The 21,500-nt window shown below is 40.4% G+C and overlaps 1 protein-coding gene across 1 annotated transcript in view; it reads left to right on the top strand.

The window, feature by feature from the left end:
* Nucleotides 1–1,281: 1,281 nt before the first annotated feature.
* Nucleotides 1,282–21,500, top strand: part of LOC145402642 (uncharacterized) — a 168,510-nt gene continuing 148,291 nt past the window's right edge. The window contains exon 1 of the mRNA XM_080274633.1: nucleotides 1,282–1,340. The gene's annotated coding sequence lies outside the window, so the exon portion shown is untranslated. The remainder of the gene's footprint in view (nucleotides 1,341–21,500) is intronic.

Here is a 21,500-nt window from a genome sequence, read left to right as displayed (position 1 = left end):
ACTTGCCTGTTTGTATGAAACGAAAAGTATATAACGAGTGTATAATTCCAGCTATGACGTATGGTTGTGAAACTTGGAAACTGACAAAATCAATGGAAAATAAATTAATTCGTTCTCAGAGAGCAATGAAAAGGTCAGTGTTGGGAATATCTTTAAGAGACAGGAAAAGATCAACTTGGGTGAGAGAGCAGACTAAAGTCAAAGATATTATAGAAGTTATAAGAGAACAGAAATGGAGGTGCGCAGGTCATGTAGCAAGAATAAGGGATAATCGATGGAGCAAGAGGTTGACTGACTGGACACCAAGAGATTGTAAGCGTAGCAGAATATGGCCAGACAGGAGGTGGAGGGATGAGGTAGAGAAATTTGCAGGGAAAACGTGGCAAAGATTGGCTCGTCAAGGAATTCGTGGAGAAGGTTGGGGGAGGCCTTTGTTCAGCAGTGGACATGTAATGGCTGATGATGATGATGATGATGATGACGATGATATATATATTTGTGATAGGTGGGGACGCTCACCATCCACTCACTCGATGTAGTGCTGCTCTCGGGTATCTGCCCTTTCCGCTCCTCCATCTTTCATTCCTTCCATCGTCTTCTGTCTTTCCTTCAGTCTTTCCTTGTCTTGCATACGGGTGACTTTACACTCCCTCTCCTGTCTTGCTTTCCTTCATTCTTTTCTCATCCTTCGGCTTGTGGGTGACTCTACATTGAGAGACAAGCCAAAGGGTTTCCTGTACACCAGGAAACCATTTACCATGCTCGACGGTAACCATATAACCATCGTTTGGCGCCTGGTGGTTTAGTGGGTAATTATTTCTCTCCAATCAGATTGAGCCGGTGAAGGTTTATATCCAAGGGATGGTTGGAGTTTATTGCTCACATAATGCAACTCAGGGATGAGTGAGGCTAGTCACTCTCATCGTAAGTGTCAGGACCAACTGCCTAGCCCCGGGCTCCTATGCTCCTCATGGGGCAACGTAGGATTCGATGATGGATGGATGGATATATAATATATATATATATATATATATATATATATATATATATATATATATATATATATATATATAAACTCCATTACAAAAGAAAGACCATGAATCATGAATGAACTGCAGGAAAACTATTTTTCAGACTAACAAGAAATTTCCCCTCTTTTCTCTGGCCTACATGGTCTGTTTAATTAATACAAAGAGAGTGCTACACTTCTCTGTACGAGAGTGTGGTCATTGTTTCTGCACAATAAATACCGGAATCCCGGGCTTGCTGACTCACTGGCCACCTGATCCTGCGCGACCGACTGCCTCACTCTCCGCTGCCTGACCATCTACGCTGCGCTGGTAAGTGTTTAGAGTGTGGCCCGTGCTGCTGTGGCTTACAGTGATAGTGTGGTGCTAGTGTGGGTAACGGTGTTAGTGTGGTGCTGATGTGGATGACGGTGTTACTGTTGTGCTGGTGTGGCTGACGATGTTAGTGTGGTGCTTGTGTGGCTGACAATGTTAGTGTGGTGCTAGTATGACTGACGGTGTTAGTGTGGTGCCGGTATGGCTGAGTGTCAGTATGGTGCTACTACGGTTTTTAAGTGCCATATCAAGGTTAGTTTTCTCGAATGTTCTTTGATTGGCTTTTGACACACCACTTCACCCACTGAACAAGTTGAATTTATAATACAGGCATTACCTGTAGCCAAAGTTTACGACAGAATCAAATTTTTACATCAAAGATACAAAATTCAGTACAAGTAATCGTTTATGAATATTGACTAAACGGAAATATGCCATTATTTTTTGGTTATGTAAAGATGTTAGTGTGATTTAGCGAATGAATGTGTAAAGAAGAGCAGTATGTAAGATCAAAATACAAGGGACTTGACACTGACGTAACGGCATTTTGATACGCATGGCTATAATAGAAATTTTAGAACTTTTTTCTTCTTAATTAGCTGCAACTAAGAATATTGAAGGTTTGAAATTGGAAAAGGAACTTAGGTTCATTTACTGGATATTCTGTCTGGAACTTCGTAGATTAGAATATTTCTGATTTTTAAATATACTTAAACTACACACAGTACGCCACATAAGGATGGGGTGATAATATAGCAGTACATCCCACACAAGATGTTGCTCCATAACAAGGTTTCTGTTAGATATGCAACTGATTCTATTGATGATCGAGTCAATGTGTAACAAAAGAGGATAGAGAGGAGGAAGGCCATCCCTCGCCCATCACACCTTTCGATAAACAGTAGGAGTTAGCAAAATAATCACACTGATGGATGGAAAGAACGTGGACATATTTATAGGGATGGCATAAAAGAAATCACTACGGTATGTATGAAGCAGTCTCTTCTTATCATCTACCTAGGTGTAGCTCTCATTTAATACTCACTGTTTGTAGAGGTTACTGTATCAGTAGTTCGACTTTAGGTTTAGTGCTGAGAACAATATCACACATTAATGCTACTCAAACGACAGATGTATGGAACAGTAAGGTAGCTGTGGCTGCAGAATCATCGTGTAATGAACAACTCATCCAGTCCATCGTCAAAACTACATATCACTCTTCCTCTATCACATCCTAAGGAGCGGCCTTGCTTTTGGCACATCTGTCCCAGCCCAATAACAATACCTGTTTCCCACGACGCATCATCTCTCCTGATATCCTGTCTGATAATTACAGTTTGTATTTCTTATGCCTTGTCATATCCTTCCAACCCGCCAGTTTGACAATCCCTTAATTAGGCGTTTTTCTTAAAATGACTATCCATCACAATATTATAATGCCCCGTTAGATGTACTCACATGGTCCACCGAGGATAGGAGAATGCTATGAATTTTCTCCGATCTGTCATTAAAGGTCTAAGAGTCCTCAAAAACATACAAAGGGAAATAAATGTGACTGTGTCAGCACGACACCTCAAAAACTTGCAGGAGATGAACCTTAAAGACATATTCACACATAACTTCTTAACATGCAGCATCCTCCCACCCTTTTTCGATTTTCTGAACTGGGTGTTCAATATCTGTCAGCACCTTTATAGTTATTCACTCCGTGCCAGACGGCCAATATGTCAAATTATTTAACATAAACGGGAGACCTCAACAAATTTAGATTGTTGATAACAGAATCCTTTTTGATGAAACTGGCGTGTTCTGTAGCTAAGTAATCTGGAAATAGGCCTTATGAAGAAACTTGTACATGTATATTAAAATTCTGCTCAACTTTTTAAGAAAACAGGAGATAAACTGTTGGAATTCTTGATGGGGTAGATCAGTCAATCGTAGTTTATATAATAAAATAAAGGAGTAAACGAGAATTAGACGACTTTTGGTGAATAGTCTATCTCTCTATACCCAGACGCCTTAATCCCGTGAGGAGTGAACACACACAAACAGTAACATTAAAGTTTGCTATGTCTCAAACTGTATTGTAAATGTAAATTAATATGTCTGACACAACCTGGCTTCCTGGTTTCATTTATGGATCAGACAGCAGGAGTCTAACCAAAACTCTAATCATAGAGATTGCTCTACGAGATAAAGACGATAATGCTAGAGAAATCTTAGCTGCTTAGAAAAAAAAAAAAATGGGTGCCTTAATAATATTTGTAAATATAAAACTGAATGAATGGTCATGGCCTAGCAATGTCAATCGTTGGGTGAATATAAGTGAAACACTAAAGTAACCAAGTGACAACCACGATGTTGAGTAAATGGGAAGGATGCGAAGAGAAAACACCGAAAATATAGCACACTGAGCCAACACAAAAGTAACTAATTGGCTACAAGATGTATTGTGACAGGGCAGGGTGGGCAAAGAAAGCTCAGTGAATATATCAGACTGGGATGGAAAAAGGTTGGTCGATCTTTTCGCTTCGCAGAGAACTTTCATCGTCTACTACTGCTACTGCTATGGTGATTTATTTTGTATTTGGTAAAGCAAGAACCTAGGAAATCCTTTTTTTTTTTTTTAAATATCAGAACAGAGGAAGGAAAAACAAAGGAATAAAAAAAATTATAATCCATACACCAGATTATTGGCGTCCTCCATCCATAAAATATCCGTAACAGTTGGACTTGAACAGCTGTAGGTTGAAGTTTGGTGGGAAACAACTCTTGGAAAGCGAATTTCAGAGAGATACAGTTCGGGGAATAAAAGAATTCTGATAGGCAGAAGCTCTGCAATATGGCTGTGTGACATTCCAGTCATAAGCGCTGCCAGATGCCCATGTAGCACGACGGAAGGCATGGAGAGGAAGCACAGTGGACGGAACTTCGTCTAAGCATTTGCCATGAAAATATCTGCAATATAATGCAAGGAAGGCAATATTCCTTCTTGCTTGTAGGGGGGGAACTCTGTTTATAACAGTAGGCTTATAAATAACAAGTTTGTTCTGAATTTTGTCTAGTTGTTTTAATGCAACCTCTCCACATCCATTCAACATGGGTGAGCAATATTCAACCTAAGAGCACACATGACTCTTGTAAATTATTGCTAATTGCTCGTCAGTGAAGAAGTTATGAACTCTGTACAATAAGTCAAGTTTCTCTGAGGCGGTTTTAGCATGTGATCTGACATGAAAGGTGCACCTGAGGGCATTGTTAAGTGAGACACTGAGAATTTCAGTACTTTCGGAGATGGGAATATTAGTAGCGTTGAAGGTAATATACGAATCTGTCAATATCTGTGTGTTAGTAAATTGTATATATTTGGTTTTACTAGCATTAAATGAGACAACATTGTTATGTTCCCATTCACTGATCTTAGATCAGTCTTGAAATATGGAGATAGCTATACCGAGTTGAGAGTTAGATATATTAGACTTTGTAAATGGGTGTTTGAGTGTGAATGAACTGTGAAGTGCTGAGTTATCTGCATATGAATGGATGGGATTGTGGGTGACTGATAAGAGATCATTAATACCAGTATGAGGCAGGAACAGGGTTGGTGCCAGAACTGATCCCTGTGGTACGCCAGTATTAATTGAGTGGAAATTGGAATATACATCATCTACTTCTGCTCTTATTTTTCTGTCACTGTAATATGAGGAAAGCAGAGGAACAAAAGACGTTAGTCCATAGCAAGGAAGTTTAGACAGCAGGGAACAGTGACACACTCTGTCAAAAGCTTTCGATATATCAAGGGGTACTGCATGAGTTTCTCCATGTTGGTCAATTGATTGATTAATGGTATGAGTCATGAGACTAAGTATGTCAATGGTGAATCTTTTGTGGCAAAAACAATATTGTCTATCACTAATTACGTTGTTGGATTCAAGATGTTTAACTATGTGCTAATTAATTAAAGTTCCAAATACTTTACCAAAAGAAGATGTGACAGGTATTGGTCTGTAATCAGAGGGGTCAGAGGAACTTCCTTTCTGTGGAATTGGGTGGATATTGGCTTCTTCCCATGAATTATGGAGTGAAGAAGAACATATGCATACCCCAAATAATTTAGCTAGAACAGAGGCAAGTTCAGGGGAACACCTTTTCAAAACAGTTGGAAGAATTCTATCTGGGCCTGGAGCTTTGTTGGCTGGTAAATTGTCTAGGAAGGATTTTATGTTACTGTCTTTATTTTAAGTGGAACAATTTCAGGAGAGCCAAGTTCTAGTACTGGGACGTTCTGGCTCACTTCCTCTACAGTTGAATTTTTGGCAAATGTACTGGGAGAGATATTTGTTTTCCCACGCAGGTCATTCGTAATGTTGCCATCTGAAGATTTTAGTGAGGGAATGGATGATGACTTGTTAAAGTTATTATTGAAAGAATTGAGTTGATCAAAATATTCTTTAGTTAACCCAAGAACACTGAACATGGGTATAATATACCCGAGCGCCATGACGTCATATGCATTACGTGGTGTTACTGTGGAGGCAGGCAGCTGGTATCCTCAGTAGCTTCTGTCTGTCCCGAGCCCTGACAGACGTAGGTCATGTCACTCCATTCTGCACCCTGAAATTTTCTATAATCATGTGATATACCCAAATTCAGTGTTGTGGCCACCTTTCTTCCATACAGTTTGTGCATGGACTGGGTACTGGTGACCCCCTGTGAGCAGAGGCAGCATAACTGGGAAGGATCTGGGGATGTTTGGTTGAAATTGATGGTGCCTTTTTTTTTGTGTGTGTGTGAATTTTTTCCAAAAACTTCTCGAATGTGTTTGATTTTTTTGTTTTTTTAAGATTTTTTTTCTAAATTATGTATGTAACTTATCTGGATAAGTTAAGAATTAATATTGGGCTTAGTAATAGTATGGTGTATTAACTTTAGTGTGTTATTGTTAATTTGAATAAATATGCATATTTACTTTTTTTTTTCCAATTTTCCAAAGTCAAATATAACAAATATAATATATCCATGTATAGTGATTTTGTTTTAAAAAATGTTTAGTACTCCAGGGTTAATATATAAAATGTATAATGTATAATTTGAGAATATAGTACCTCTTCTATTTCTCATTAAAACCAAAGACAAGCACTGAAAAAGTAAAATGTTACAAAAACGAAAAATTATATTTAACTGCATATATAATTTTCATTGTTCTTAATGCACTACAATTGAATCGAAGAATTATGACATTTAAACATACAAACATACTGTAATATTCTAAAAACTTTGGGTAGGCTCAAAGATGAATGAAATAACATGGTTTTTATGGCCATAGCTCACCGATGCATTAAATATCATAATTGAGTAGGTCAGTATTTATGTCAGCAACTGTGCAGTGTAACTTGGCATTGGTTTCACTGCACAGGTAATGGATAGTTCGACGTCTCGGCCATTCTGTAGGAAAACCAATACAGTTGAACGTGAGCGTTTTGTGTTGCTGTGGAATGAAGGTCTGTCCCTAAGAGCCATAGCCATGCTGACGGGTACCAGTGCAACCACCGTGGGCAGGTGGATCAGGCACTGGCGAAAGAAGGATGACTTGCGATCCAGGCAGACCCACAACAGACATTATCGCTCCTTGCTGAAATGCATGCCGAAATGTGATCCAGAATATTGCAACATAATGAATATCAGGCTGTATGCATCGGAAATAATACCTTATATTCAGTTTTTGTTGTATTCACAGTATATGCACCATTACATGAATGAACGACAAAGTTTTTTCATACCTCGGCAATAAGGTGGCATATCTCATACACCTCAGAGCACGGGTACTGTAACTATTCAGCTGTAGATCTTCTGAGTGTATATATATTCAGAATTATAAGAGTTAGTCGAATATGATGTTTTGTTATTTGCAACTGCGTATAATCTATATGCTTAAACCCTTTATTTCCATGGCCATTATTTATTTTGTTCTTGCTATAGGCTATCCAGATGATATTTTATTCCCTTCAAGGTTGGCTTTTCAAACTTCAAAGATTAAATCAATTTATACAGCCTGCACTTAATTTTTTCCTACTTGAGCAGTCTCTTAATTTCAGTAAAATAGCCTTGTAGCACACACACACACACACACACACACACACACACACACACACACATATATATATATATATATATATATATATATATATATATATATATATATATATATATATACATATATATACACATATATATATAAAGACATACAGTGCTCGCATAGTGCGCGAGAGATTGGGCGGTGCACGAGCTCGAGCACAGGGAATTCGTGTACTAGGAGTACATAATCTTATGGGAATAATTACACATGGGCGGTACTCCCTCATACGGACATTTTTTGGCCCTTAGAGACATAATAAAGGTCATATGTTTCAGACACTGTACTAAAGCTATAGCTACAATAACAAAAATATGGATAGTCACCTTAACAACAGTAGACAACAGGCCTGATGACCTTAAATAACAGGGGTTCTGAGGCACAGCAACGCTTACAATGCCGCACTCCCCACCACACCTCCCACCGCACCAACACTTCCCTCCACAGACTCCTCTTGATCACCTTCCCCAGGAGCATCCAAGTCACTCACTTCGGCCATAAACCCTTCAAAGTCCGATGCTGACACTTCTGACATTGCATCCTCTTCATCCTCAACAGGATCATGAGCAGACGATGTCGATGGTTCCGCTATTTCACCAACTTGAGCCCGCTGTGTGTAGCTTGTTATGAGCGTCTGTCTTTTCCTGTTTATTTCTTCCCTGTGCCTGTCTGTGTAGAAACGGAAGAGTTTGTCGATACCAACCAGAAGTTCCTCCGTTCTTAGGTTGCTCACTTCCTGTGCCTTCACCTCTTCCTTGAGCTTATCCACAGCAGCAAGGATCTTGCTAATGTTTGACATACACAGCTCAGTCCTGCCTTCCATCACACTAGGCTGCTCAACTTGACTCTGTCTGGCGTCGGGCTCTGCGTCAGCCTCGTCTATCCATTGCAACACTTCCTCGGGAGGCTGTTCCTCAGTAGCAGTGGGCACTTCTTGTATGTCCGCCAATGTAACGTCCTCGAAACCTGGTACAGCTTGTGCTGCTGTCAATGTTGCTGCCTCAGCATCGGCCAGTGGTTGAATGGCCGTCTCCTGGGTGATGCACATGTGAGGCACGAGCATTCACCACGGATTGTTCACCGTTGCAGGTGTAATCTGGTGCCAGGCTTGAAGGAGAAATTAAACTGCATCCTTCACCGTAAAGTTACGCCAAAATGCCTCAACAGTCATGGCATCTGTGTTACGTGGGGATAGAGGTGCTGGTGGAGATGAAACGGGAGCAGATGCCTCATCAAAGTCTTCATCATTATCTTCTTGTAGGGCATGAATCTCCTCTTGTGTGTTGGTCTTCCTGCGTAGGTAGTTGTACACTTCCTTATGGTAGAAATGCTTCACTGTGGCAATTAGTTCTTGATCGAGTGGCTGCATTAGTGACTTGCGGGGCGGCAGAAACACAACATGACAATCCTTGTGAAGATCTTCCAGGTATGGAGGGTGACTTGGTGCATTATCAAGCACAAGGAGCATCTTAAATGGAATGCCCAGTTCCCGACACTTGGCTCTCGCATCAGGGACACACCGCCTCGTTAACCAGTCTGCCATAATGTTCCCGGTCATCCAACCATTTACGGACTTATACCAATACACGCCACTTGCATCCATGTTCGTGAAGGTTTTTGTAGCACCTTCAATGTGAAGCTGTGTGTACAACAACTGGCCTCATCTTGTGGCTCCCAGACAGGTTTACAGCGAACATTACCGTCATCTTACACTTCTGGAGCTTGCGACCAGGGGCTTGTTTCTGTCTTTTAGCAATGTAAGTTGATTTTGGCATGGTCTTGTAATATAAGGACGCTTCATCGATGTTGTAGATCTGGTCTTTGGTGTACTGTCCCTCTTCAATAATCATTTTAAATATTGCAGGATACTCTCTCGCGGCCACCTTATCGGCAGAGGCACGTTCACCAGACAATTTCAAACAGAGTTCCTTGCACTTGAGAAAACGGTCCAGTCATCCAACCGATGCCCTGAACGGTTTTTCCACTTTTAACCTTCGAGATGCAGCCTTGTAAAAGAGCTGGGCTTGGTTCCGAATAAATTTTCCATTGAGTGGAACACCTTCCTTTTCTTTCCGCATTATGAAGGTGGCAAGATAGTGGTCCATTAATATCATAGCACGATTTCCCACCTGCGAACGGCCGTCTAGGTCAGAGGCACCATACGACTTCACTACAGCCTTTATGGCTCCACGGTTCTTCCACACAGTTCTCACTGTAGATTCAGCCAGTCCCAGGGTTCTCCCGATAGCCGTGTTTCCTTGACCCTCCTCCTTCATCTTAACTGTCTTTAACTTGGTGGTGGTGCGTCAGAAGTTTCTTTACTCTTGGGGTTGGAGCCATGGTGCAGCAAAGTACAGGCAGCACAAAAAACACCACACGTTGTACACGACAGGTTAGCTGTAGAGAGCGGATCCGCACAGTGCAGAAGCCGAGACTCTTATGGCACGCCCGCTCCCTTGTACCCCAAGCTGTGCAGTAGAATGCCCGGGAATTTCTGCGCATCAACATGACGACACGTGACGCCTCTGTGAGGGGTGGTCGCGCATTAGTAGAAAATGGCATTTTTGAGCCACTCCTTGCCTCTGCCTCGCGTTCTGTGTGGTAAACTCGTGCATTAAAGGGTTTTCGGTTATGATATTTGGTCACTCGTGCACAAGGCGAATCGTTTACTGCGGTGATGCGCACTGTGCGAGCCCACTGTATATATAAAAACATTTATATATACATGTATAAATATATATATAAATTTATATTTATATATATAAATTTATACAGATATAAAATATATATATATATATATATATATATATATATATATATATATATATATATGTATTTATATATATATGTATATATGTATATATATATATATATATATGTATATATATATATATATATATATATATATATATATATATATATATATATATATATATATATATATATATATATATATATATATATATATATATACATATATATATATATATATATATCATTGAGGTAGGATAAAAGTGAGGTGGCGCGCGCGGGGTGAGGTGTCTAGGGAAAGTGAAGCCAGTCTGCCCCGCTCTGGCCAACGCCCAGGACTGGCAGAAAGGCCGCGCCGCGCCAACCCGTAGTATCAATTGTTTCGTTATATTTTAACGTACTACAACCATTTTTTTCCTTTTATACTAACACATTTTTTTTTTATTTCAAGTACCTTGCACATTGATATTCAATTATAATATATGAAAACAAGTACCCACGAAAAAAAAGAAAAAAGGATTTTCAGTGTAATGATCTACATAATAGAAAGAGAAATGTTATAGTAATCGATTTTGAAATAAGGAGAGCCCTGATTTTTTTTTTTTTTTCATATATGTTGTGGATAATAAATATTCCTTGTACACCTAATAATACCTGATTTATTAGTCTACTGTAAAGTACATAGTTATAAGTACATTATTATACAATCATTAATCCTAAATATAGTTTGTATTTATTGGCCACTAAAATGAATAAGTTTGGTGTACAACTGACGGCTCCTTACCTTAACATTACTTGCTAACTTATTAGTTATCTGTGTACCTTCATACTTAAACCGTGCCTGCAAATATGTCTCGGCAACTGCCTTAACTAACAGATGCAGGTGGTTTACCTGAGGGTCTGTGTCATACATATGACTAGTTAAGGTGGGGAATATGTCCTTTTGGTTACAATAAGCCAACACTGAAGTAACTAACTTAGTAATAGCCCCCTGCCCTGCACTGTTACATGACACTTTTTCTCTGAACAGTTTTTCTGCAGTTACACAAATGTCAATGACACTATCAGAAGGATACATCAAGTTTCCTCTGTCCTTTACTTTAGCTAGTGAGTGAAGGTTGCTTGCATCATCCTTATCTAAGCTTAGGGCGGAAATGCATGGTTCACAGTGTAATGACCTCATAAATTTATATGCAACAAAACCAGCAATATATGCCACAATTTTATTCACACACTTTGAGAAGTGGGAATGACTTGGAATATATATATAGTCACCTGCTTCTTGATTATCTGCATCATCTAGTATTCTTCTTTTAAGGACTGAATTATTAATTAATTGAAGAGAAGAATTACTTTCAGTGTTTCTTACACACCTGCTGGATACATTTAATACTGGCACAGACTCTAGTGGTAAGCAGTTGCCTCGAACAATATCTTGTAGGTCATTGTGCACAAGCAATTTCTTATATGCAGCAGAAAACTGCCTTACTGTTGGATTGTTGTTCCAACCTCCCATACCTCTTACTAGCCCAAACAGCAACTCAATATGGTCCTGACTTAATTTGTATGTCATCAGAAACTTAAGGGTGGGTACTGGAGTTGCAATTAAGGTTTCATAGAGGTACTGTAGGCTTCTTATGCAAAAAAGAAAACCAAGAAAGCCTGTCTTTCTATTTGAAGATATGACGAGCTGCCCATCAGGGAGCGCTAGCATTCTAATATATGTTTCTGCTGATATTAGAAAATCCTTGATTTTATCTGCATTTTTATGTTGCATAGGGCACTTGTATCCAGTTGCGTTTAGATTTCTAGAATTCATTATATCAAATAATGTGTTGAAAACCATAATGAAATCAATCGTGGCTTCACAACCACCAAATTCACTGATTTGTTCATCAATACATAATCTAAGAGACTGTGCTACTGATTCACTGAGTAACTGTGCAGCTAATTTAACATTCATTTTCCTCTTGTGCCATCTTATATGTGCAACTCTCAGTTTATTCCCTAAATTCAGCTCTTCGTGTTTTTGAAGTCTGTGCAACTGCTCAATGTACTCCCACTTCACAAGGTTACAATTCCTATCAAACAGTATTATTTTCTCGGCCGGACAATTTCTTACAAGCTTTAACATGTGACATGGATCCAGGATTATGCAAACTGGTGCCTGTGTTACAGACTTTGATGAATGACTGACCCCATGTCTACTGTGAGGTCAAGATAGGGCATAGTGAGGTTAAACTAGGGTGCGGCTGGGTGCGGCGGACACCTGCTGCTTCTTGCCAATCCCAAGATGGCGGATCTGACTTCACTTTCTGGACCGCGCGCCTCCTCCCCCTTAATCCTACCTCCATGATATATATATATATATATATATATATATGTATGTATATATCCCTTACCGCCTTGGAGAGAGCTCCAACATACCTGACCTCTTCCTTACAACTAATCATTCTGCTTACGCTGTTAGTCTTTCCTCTCCGTTGGGCTTCTCCGATCACAACCTTATTACGTGAAGCTGTCTTATCACTCCAGTACTGCCTGTGGACCCTCAAAAGAAACGTCGGTTCTGGCACTTTGGAGCTGCTGATTGGGAGGCCTTTATGGGGTATCTTTGATTTTCCCTAGAATGATTATTGCTTCCATGGATGTTATCCATCTGAGAGTGCCTTGCGCACTATGGAGGTTTTTCTCTCAGGCATGGAAGCATACATTCGCTTCTCATTTCCTTTGCCTAATGCAAGAAAGCCATGGTTTAATCACATTTCCTCTAATGATGTCCACAACAAGGAAAGTGCCTATAAAAAGTACCAGAGTACACCCAACCCTGATTCAAATCTTTTTCATGTGTCTGCCCGGAATCATGCTAAGTCTGTTCTTTGCCTTGCTAAAAATAATTTCATTCGTACCAAATGCTCTCAACTCTCCAACTCGAATTCTTCCTGCTCCTTCTGGCACCTTGCCAAAAACCTTTGTAAGAACTTTATCTCATCATCCTTCCCTCCTCTTTTGTACTCTGATGGCTCTGTCGCTATTTCTTCTACTGATACAAGCAGATCTGATGTAAAGCAGATCTCTTCACTCAGACTTTCTCTTCCAATTCCACTTTTGACGAGTCCGGTGCTGTTCCTCCATCACTTATCCCCTCTGATTTCCTCTTGGTTGACATTAATATTTTTTTAGCTGATGTATTTTCTGCCATCACTGGCCTCAATATTAACAAGGGATATGACCCTGATGGAGTTCCTCCTATTGTCCTCAAGAACTGTGCTTCTGTGCTTACACCCTACCTAGATAAAGTCTTTCGACTTTGTTAACTTGCACCTTTCCTTCTTGTTGGAAGTTTTTTCTCATTCAGCCAGTCTCAAAGAAGGGTAACCATTCCCAACCCTCTAACTATCGTCCAAATGCTTTAACATCGTGTGTCTCAAAAGCTTTCCAGGCTATTCTTTAGAGAAAAATTTTAAAGCATCTTTGCTATCATAACCCTCTTTCTGATCGTCACTATGGCTTCAGTCAGGGACGCTCCACTGGTGATCTTCTCACGTACCTTTCAGACTCCTGGTCATCCTCCTTTCGGAACTTTGGCGAAAGCTTTCCCATTGCACTTGACATCTCAAAGGCTTTGGATCAAGTCTGGCATAAATCTCTATTTTCCAAACTGCCATCTTACAGTTTCTATCCTTCTATCTGTGCCTTCATCTATAGCTTTCTTTCTGGTCATTCTATAGCTGCTGTTGTAGACGGCCATTGTTCTTCTCCTAGACCTATTAACAGTGGTATTCCTCAGGGCTCTGTCCTATCACGAACTCTCTTCCTGTTATTCATCAATGACCTTTTAAACTGTACATTTAACCCTATCACCTCACACTCTGATGATTGCATCCTTCACCTTTCCATTCGTTTCTTGCAACGTCCATCTCAAGAGTTACTTCAACAAACAAGGGATGAGGCTATGGCACACCTAATGTCTGACTTGGCTCGTATCTCTGACTGGGGCAAAAATAATTTTGTTGTTTTCAACGCATCAAAGACACAGTTCTTCACCAAACAGCCTGGCAAAATCGTCCACAGGAGTACCCAGTAATGTTTAATAATATCCAGCTTAATCCTGCAGCATCCTTAACCCGCGGTGTCCCGTCGACGTTCTTTAACGTCCACGCATTTTGTCACTGCCAATCCTGTCGACGTACATAAACGCGAAAAAATTGCGAGGTCCCTAATTTGCAAAATTTTCAATTTTCGGGAGTGATTTTTGGTACGTATACACGTGACACCTTCCTCTACTAGATGCCAGGCAGGGACAATGCCTTACCCAGTATGACCTCCTCCCCCCTTCTGCATGCCATTGTCTCAGCAATTCATCTGTTATCAGTGACCTGGCCAGTATAGCCATGTCATGCCACGGTACGAAATTCAGGGTCAGAGTGATTCCCCAATCAATGACAATGTGGAGGACAAACTTTACATAGCATTAGAGGAAGAAACAGTCAGAAATGATGATCAGGTAATGTGGCAAAAAAAGGTCAGGTATTAGTGAGTGAAACAATGCTTATAATGCCTATATTACTGCTTGAAAACCAATATACTCTCGTACTACATATATATTCGTACCAAGTAAATAAATAAATACTGTTTATGAATGGTGTGAAATAGTAATCCTCCCATAGAACTCGTTTTCTTTGGTGCCAGCCTGATAGAAAACCCAGTAAGGTAAGGAGGTACTCCTACCTGTATCGAGTATTTTAAACCTCAGGTGAGCGATTTCTCTATGAATTTTCGATGTTTCTCACCAAAAGCGAAGGTTTGAGCCAAAAATAAAATTGTTCCTAAAATGGTCGGGATTGGGGGGAGTCAGTGGTGGAAAAGCGGTCGGGATGGGCAGGGTTAAACATACTTGGGGTTTCATTCTCTTGGGACTTATCTTGGAAAGATCACATCTCATGTAAAATCTGCTTCCAAGAGATTAGGTGTGCTAAGCCGACTCCATACCTTCTTTACCCCTGCATAGTTGTTGACTTTATACATGAGTTTTATTCGACCCTGTGTAGAGTACAAGTCTTATGCATGGGGAGGCTCCCCACATACAGCTCTTCTCAATAGGGTGGAGTCAAAGGCTTTTCGTCTCATTAACTCTCCTCCTCTTACTGACTCCCTTCAGCCTCTGTCTCCTCACCACACTGTTGCATCTTTATCTCTTTTCTATTGGTACTTCAATGGTCACTGCTCCTCTGAACTGTTTGCTTGCATCCTTCCACTTCTATGACTCTCTAATGCAACAGTTAACCGTTATTCCCAGTCGTTCATTTATGCAACAGGTCAACTCTGGAACTGTCTGCTGTCTGTATTTCATACTTCCTATGATCTCCAGTCTTTCAAACGCAGCGTGTTCAGGCATCTCAGAATGAATGGATCTTGAATTTGGCTCTCTCTTTTATTGTTTTTATTTCTTTTCCTGGAAGGAACTGTTTTCAGGCTCCTGGCCTTTGATTCCTTGTTCCTTGCATAATATATATATATATATATATATATATATATATATATATATATATATATATATATATATATTCATTCATTCATTCAATCATCACCCGATTCTACGATTGCCCCATTAGGAGCGTAAGAGTCCGTGGCTAGGCAAGTTGGTCCTGACATTTATGATAAGATTGACCAGCTTCTCTCATCCCTGAGTGGCATTATGTACGCAATAAACCCCAACCACCCATTGGATATAAACCTGGACAGGCTTAATCCGATTCGAGCTCCGCAATTACGTAGTAAACCACCGGGCACCAAAATTTGGTTATATGGTTACCACCTAGTGTTGTAAATGGTTTCCTGGTGTACAGGAAACCATTTGGCTTGTCACTCAGTGTAGAGACACCCACAGGCAGAAGGAAGAGGAAAGAATGAAGAAAAGACAGACAGAAGAGGGAGTGTAAAGTCACCCGTAGGCAGAAGGATGAGGAAAGAAGGAAGAAAAGAAAGACAGAAGAGGATGGAAGGAAAGAAGGATGGACGAGAGGAAAGGGCAGACACCCGTGAGCAGCACTACATCAAGTATTATATATATACATAATTAATTATATATATATACGATATATATATAAGAGCCTCTGTGGTACAATGGTCGAGTGTGCATTTCGTACACGGATGAACCAGGGTTCGCGCCCCGCCAGGGTCATAAACTTTGGGAGTGTTCACCCGGCCACGTACTACATTGGCGGACACCAGGGGTGCTGTGGTTGAACCAGAGTCGCTTATTATAAAGTATGCTTGCACCCAGTCGGCTTGTGCGGGCCGATTACACTTGGTTCACAGACTACACACACATCCAAAGCCTCTCCAACACGACAATTACACTAACAAGCACTTCTCACCCTACATACAATCTCTACTAGACAGCCTGAGCCACTTGGTAGAGATACATTGGCTATATCGTCCCGACTTCGGTCGGGATAGGCCGGTCCTGCAGTGGATACTCAAATGATTGATGATGATGATGATGATATATATATATATATATATATATATATATATATATATATATATATATATATATATATATATATATATATATATATATATATAGGGCTCCACAAAATATAACGAATAAGGTGCCAGAAAAAATTGCATCTCACCCGAAACTATGTGGCATGGAGGTGAGATTATTTGCACAATCCTCCCAACCAAACATGAGTTCTACTGCAAAGTATTTGACGGGCGTTCCTGTTGGATCATCGTCTACTAGAGGTCCAACCGCACTGCCTCCTGTGCTTATGGGCAGTGTGCCACCGAAAATGAGTAAGCACTGTTTTGACAAGTTAGAAACTGAAATATTAAATACTCTTAAATCCATGAAGATCTATGCATACAATATAAGAAGCCTTGCTGAATTACAAACTTGATAACTTAATGGCTGAATTAGAAAACATTAGTTGAGATATTGTAGGTTTGAGTGAGACCCAATATGTACATATATATATATATATATATATATATATATATATATATATATATCCCTAGAATACATCGCTAATACATATGCTGGGTTTGATAAACCCATTTTTTGGAAAGTGATACTCCTATGTGAAAATCCAAATTTAGTAAAACCAAGTACATATATAAAAAATACAAGCTTTGTACTTTCACTTGAACCTTATGTAAATGAGTTTGTATGATATCTTAAAGGTTAAGTGGTAACTTGAAAAAAAGTATCAAAAATGGGGAAAAATTCTGATGTAACTAAAAAAAAATATGTGGAAAATTTGAAACAGGAGCTGCGGACTTCTGCACTTGCACACACACTCCTGGGTCATGGGCGCTGCAGCACATGGCACTCTAATCCTTACAGACTCAGATTGGGCCGTGGTGGAGGTAGACAAAAAATGGGGTATTTTTTTAGATTAAAAAAAATGGAGTACGAAGATTGGCAATTTTTCATGCAATCCCAGATCCTTGAAATTGAACACTGCATAGTATTTGGACCTCTTTAAGGCTTTACCCAATGATTTTGACCACCCACCCAACCCTACAACCTTGTTATGGGGGGTAACTAAGATAGAATTTACAATTATCAGGAAATGTCATTTCTTGAGTAGTGAATGTTATTATTTTACTGCTGAAACCTCATAATTGCAAAACACAGTGGTATGCAATCCAAAATAGTTGCTATTTGTCATTTGTGATGTATTTATAGCCGTGAGAAAAATAATTTGTTCGAATTTTCCTTGACAATTCTCAAAATCATGAGCACTTACTTGGACTCACAAACAATCACCACAGACAGGGTAATAATGTCCCTGGCAGACAGCCTTCTGACATTTGGTGCACCGGAAGCATGTCTTCCTGTCAGTCCGAACAGGGCACTCCCGGCACTGGACAGGTGGACTCTGATTCTTAGCATCCAGTGGTGTTCATTATTTTATCAAGTTCTTCATCACGCAAAAAATGGTGGGCCATGATTTCACAGTTCACAAAGAAATATCTGTGTTCTAAGAAATATTCACTTCCTGCAAGGAAAAGCACTTAAGAAATCATACTCAAACTACTTGCTGGATATGACAAACCCTGTGTCACATATGTACGGGAGTACATACGATGGGTGTAAGATACCCAAGGGCGCCGATATGGAAATTTCCTTCGAAGAGAGCAGAGCAACACTACCTCTCCCTACTAGGGCAACACGTGGAAGGAGGGTATCTGGGTGCCCAGCCGTCTCAGACAATAACCAACTCGGTGATCATGTGAACTCGGGTACGAGTCGGGTGTGATACGCCCACGTATGTATTAAAGGGATATATATATATATATATATATATATACTCATATATACTCACAATCACTACAACTGCGTAGCAACGTTACAGGATTACCCAGGTAGCGCGCGTGATAAGTTAAGTATGGACACCAAACTGAGTACTCAAATTGTTCATAATATGTATACCAAAAGAGGTATCCACAATAAAATAGGATGGTAGCACCCAACAATCTGGTTCATCACAGGACTTTTGTGCAAAGTGAACAACCTAATAATAGTTAACTGATAAGTGAAATTAAGTTTAGTACTTAACCAATTACTCAGTATTTACAAATGCATGATACAAGTGGTTTATTAACAAATAACTCATACTTAAGTAGCAATAAATTACAATTAAACCAGTCATTATATCTCATCCCATTTTAAGATACAAATATATATACCTTTACCACACTCCAATAACTGTGCACAATATTTATTACAATATATTACACTATTTAGGAATACACTACTAGGTCGAGTCCCTTAGGTTGTTCTCTATCTATCTATAGCCCGACGCCCTAATCCCGTAAATGGTGGCCGCAGACAAAACGCCTCCAAGTCGCTCTGTCACCCACCATTTGACTACCCTCCCCCCCCTCATATACCTCTCAACTCCATCCCCCCACCTCATCCTCGGTATACCTCTCCCTCTCCCTCTCCCTCCTTCCACCTCACCTACATATACCCTCTTAGTCAATCTTTCATTCTCCATTCTCTCCACATGTCCAAACTACCTCAGTGTATTTCTAATCTTCTCAACCACATCCACATCCACCCCACAACGTTCCTTCACTTCTTCATTCGTCAACCTGTCCCTCCATGTCACTCCACATGCTCCTCTCAAGTAACTCATTTCCACTGCTCTCACTCTTGACTTGTTCCCCTCTTGCAAGGTCCACGCCTCGCTTCCATACGTCAGGGTGGGGATCACAATACTATTATGCAGTGACTTCGTAACTTCCATACTCACCTCCCTATTTCTCATCACTGCTTTCAGTGAACCGACAACCTTCCTTTCCTGCTGTACCCTTTCACACACTTCATCTCCCATAGTTCCATCCTTACTCATCACACTACCCAAGTACTTGAATGCACTCACATTCTCCATATCCTCACCATTCTACCTCACTGTACATTCTGTGACTTCATTCCTCTCAAACACCATAACTTTACTTTTGTTTACATTAACTTTCAGATTCCTCTTCCTACACACTGTCCCAAACTCATTCACCAAACCTTGCAACTCCCATTCATCTTCACTCAACAATACTGTATCATCAGCAAACAGCAACACCAGAATCTTCCAAATCTCACCCTCATTCATTAGAGCCAGCCCCACATCCACTGCCCTACCTTGCACCTCCTTTACAACCCCATCCATGTATATATTAAGCAACCATGGAGACATCACACAACCCTGTTTCAGTCCGACACTGAGATCAAAGAACTCACTCAGCTCACCATCCACTCGCACTGTAGCCCTAGCTCCTTCATACATATTCTTCACAGCATTCAACAATATCCCCTCCACTCCATATATTCTTAATACCTTCCACATACCTTGCCTATCTCTTCTATCATAAGCTTTCTCCAAGTCCATGAATGCAGCATGCACTTTCTTTCCCTTCTCTAGATACTTCTCCACTAAACGTCTTAGAACAAATATCTGATCTACACACCTTTTTCCCTTCTAAATCCCCCTTGTTCTTCTCCAACTAGCTCCTCTGTCATATACCTAACCCTATCAATGAGTATTCTACCATATATTTTTCCAGTCACACTAAGAAGGCAAATACCTGTATGGTTACCACATACTTCTCTCTCCCCTTTTCCTTTATATAAAGGAACAATTATACCTGATTTCCTGTCCTCTGGAACCCTTCCCTCTTCCCAAGCCAATCTACACAACTTCCATATCCACTCCACAACAATCTCACCTTCATACCTCAGCATTTCACCACACACTCCATCAATTCCTGGGGTCTTTCCTTTCTTGGTCTTCTTCATTGCTTCCACTACTTCCGCCCTACTGATCTCTTCCTCCCTCCTCTCATCTCTTCTCCCAGCCATTCCCCAGCCACTTATACTCACACTGCTCTCACTCTCTACATTCAACAAATCCTCAAAGTGCTCCTTCCATCTCCTCAATTTCTCTCTCTTCTCCATCAACAATCTATTATTCCAATCTTTCACTCCCCTACTATTTCCCCTTTCACACTGCCTTACGTTCTTTACCTTCTTCCAAAAAAATTTCTTACTCTCCCTCCATTTCACACTCAGATTCCTCCCAAACTCCTCATCAACTTTCTTCTTACTCTCCTTCACCGTCTCATCACCTGCATTCTCCTGCAAACATATACCTCACTCTTCTCTTCTCCCCTATCTCTACTCACCATCCATTCACGATATGCCTTCTTCTTTTGTTCCACAGCTCGTTTCAGCTCATCATTCCACCATGCTGTCCACTGCACACCCCTGCATCTCCTCCTCACTACACAAACCACCTCACACACTGCGCCTATCTCTTCCGTGAATATCTTACATACGTCTTCCACCCCTTCCATCTGCTCTAGCTCATACTTTCCCAGTCTTGCTTCCATTATGCCCTTATACTCTGCCATTTTCTCACTATCTTGCAAATTCTCCACCCTCCTCACAGGAGCTGTTTCCTCCTGTCTTCCCATTTGTCTCTTCAACCATTTTCTTTGCAGCTTTACCTTGGCCATCACTAAGTGATGGTCCGAGACTCCACTCCCCCACCTTCTCCACACTCTTGCATCCAACACTTGTCTTCTCATTCGCTCATCCACACACACACATAGTCCATCATTGCCTTTCGTTCAACAAGTTCACCATTCATCCCCCTCGTTACTCTCCATGTATACCGGTGGATCATCTTATGCTGAAAGTAGGTGTTGTCAATTGCCAACCCCTTACCAGCACAGATGTCCACTAAAGTACTACCATTGTC

This window comes from Coenobita brevimanus, chromosome 58, assembly GCF_032717465.1.
Source record: "Coenobita brevimanus isolate Jiangsu-jjx chromosome 58, ASM3271746v2, whole genome shotgun sequence".
Classification (NCBI taxonomy): Eukaryota; Metazoa; Arthropoda; class Malacostraca; order Decapoda; family Coenobitidae; genus Coenobita; species Coenobita brevimanus.
The sequence above is the reverse complement of the archived record's forward strand: the minus strand, read 5'-3'. Positions and strand labels throughout refer to the sequence as shown.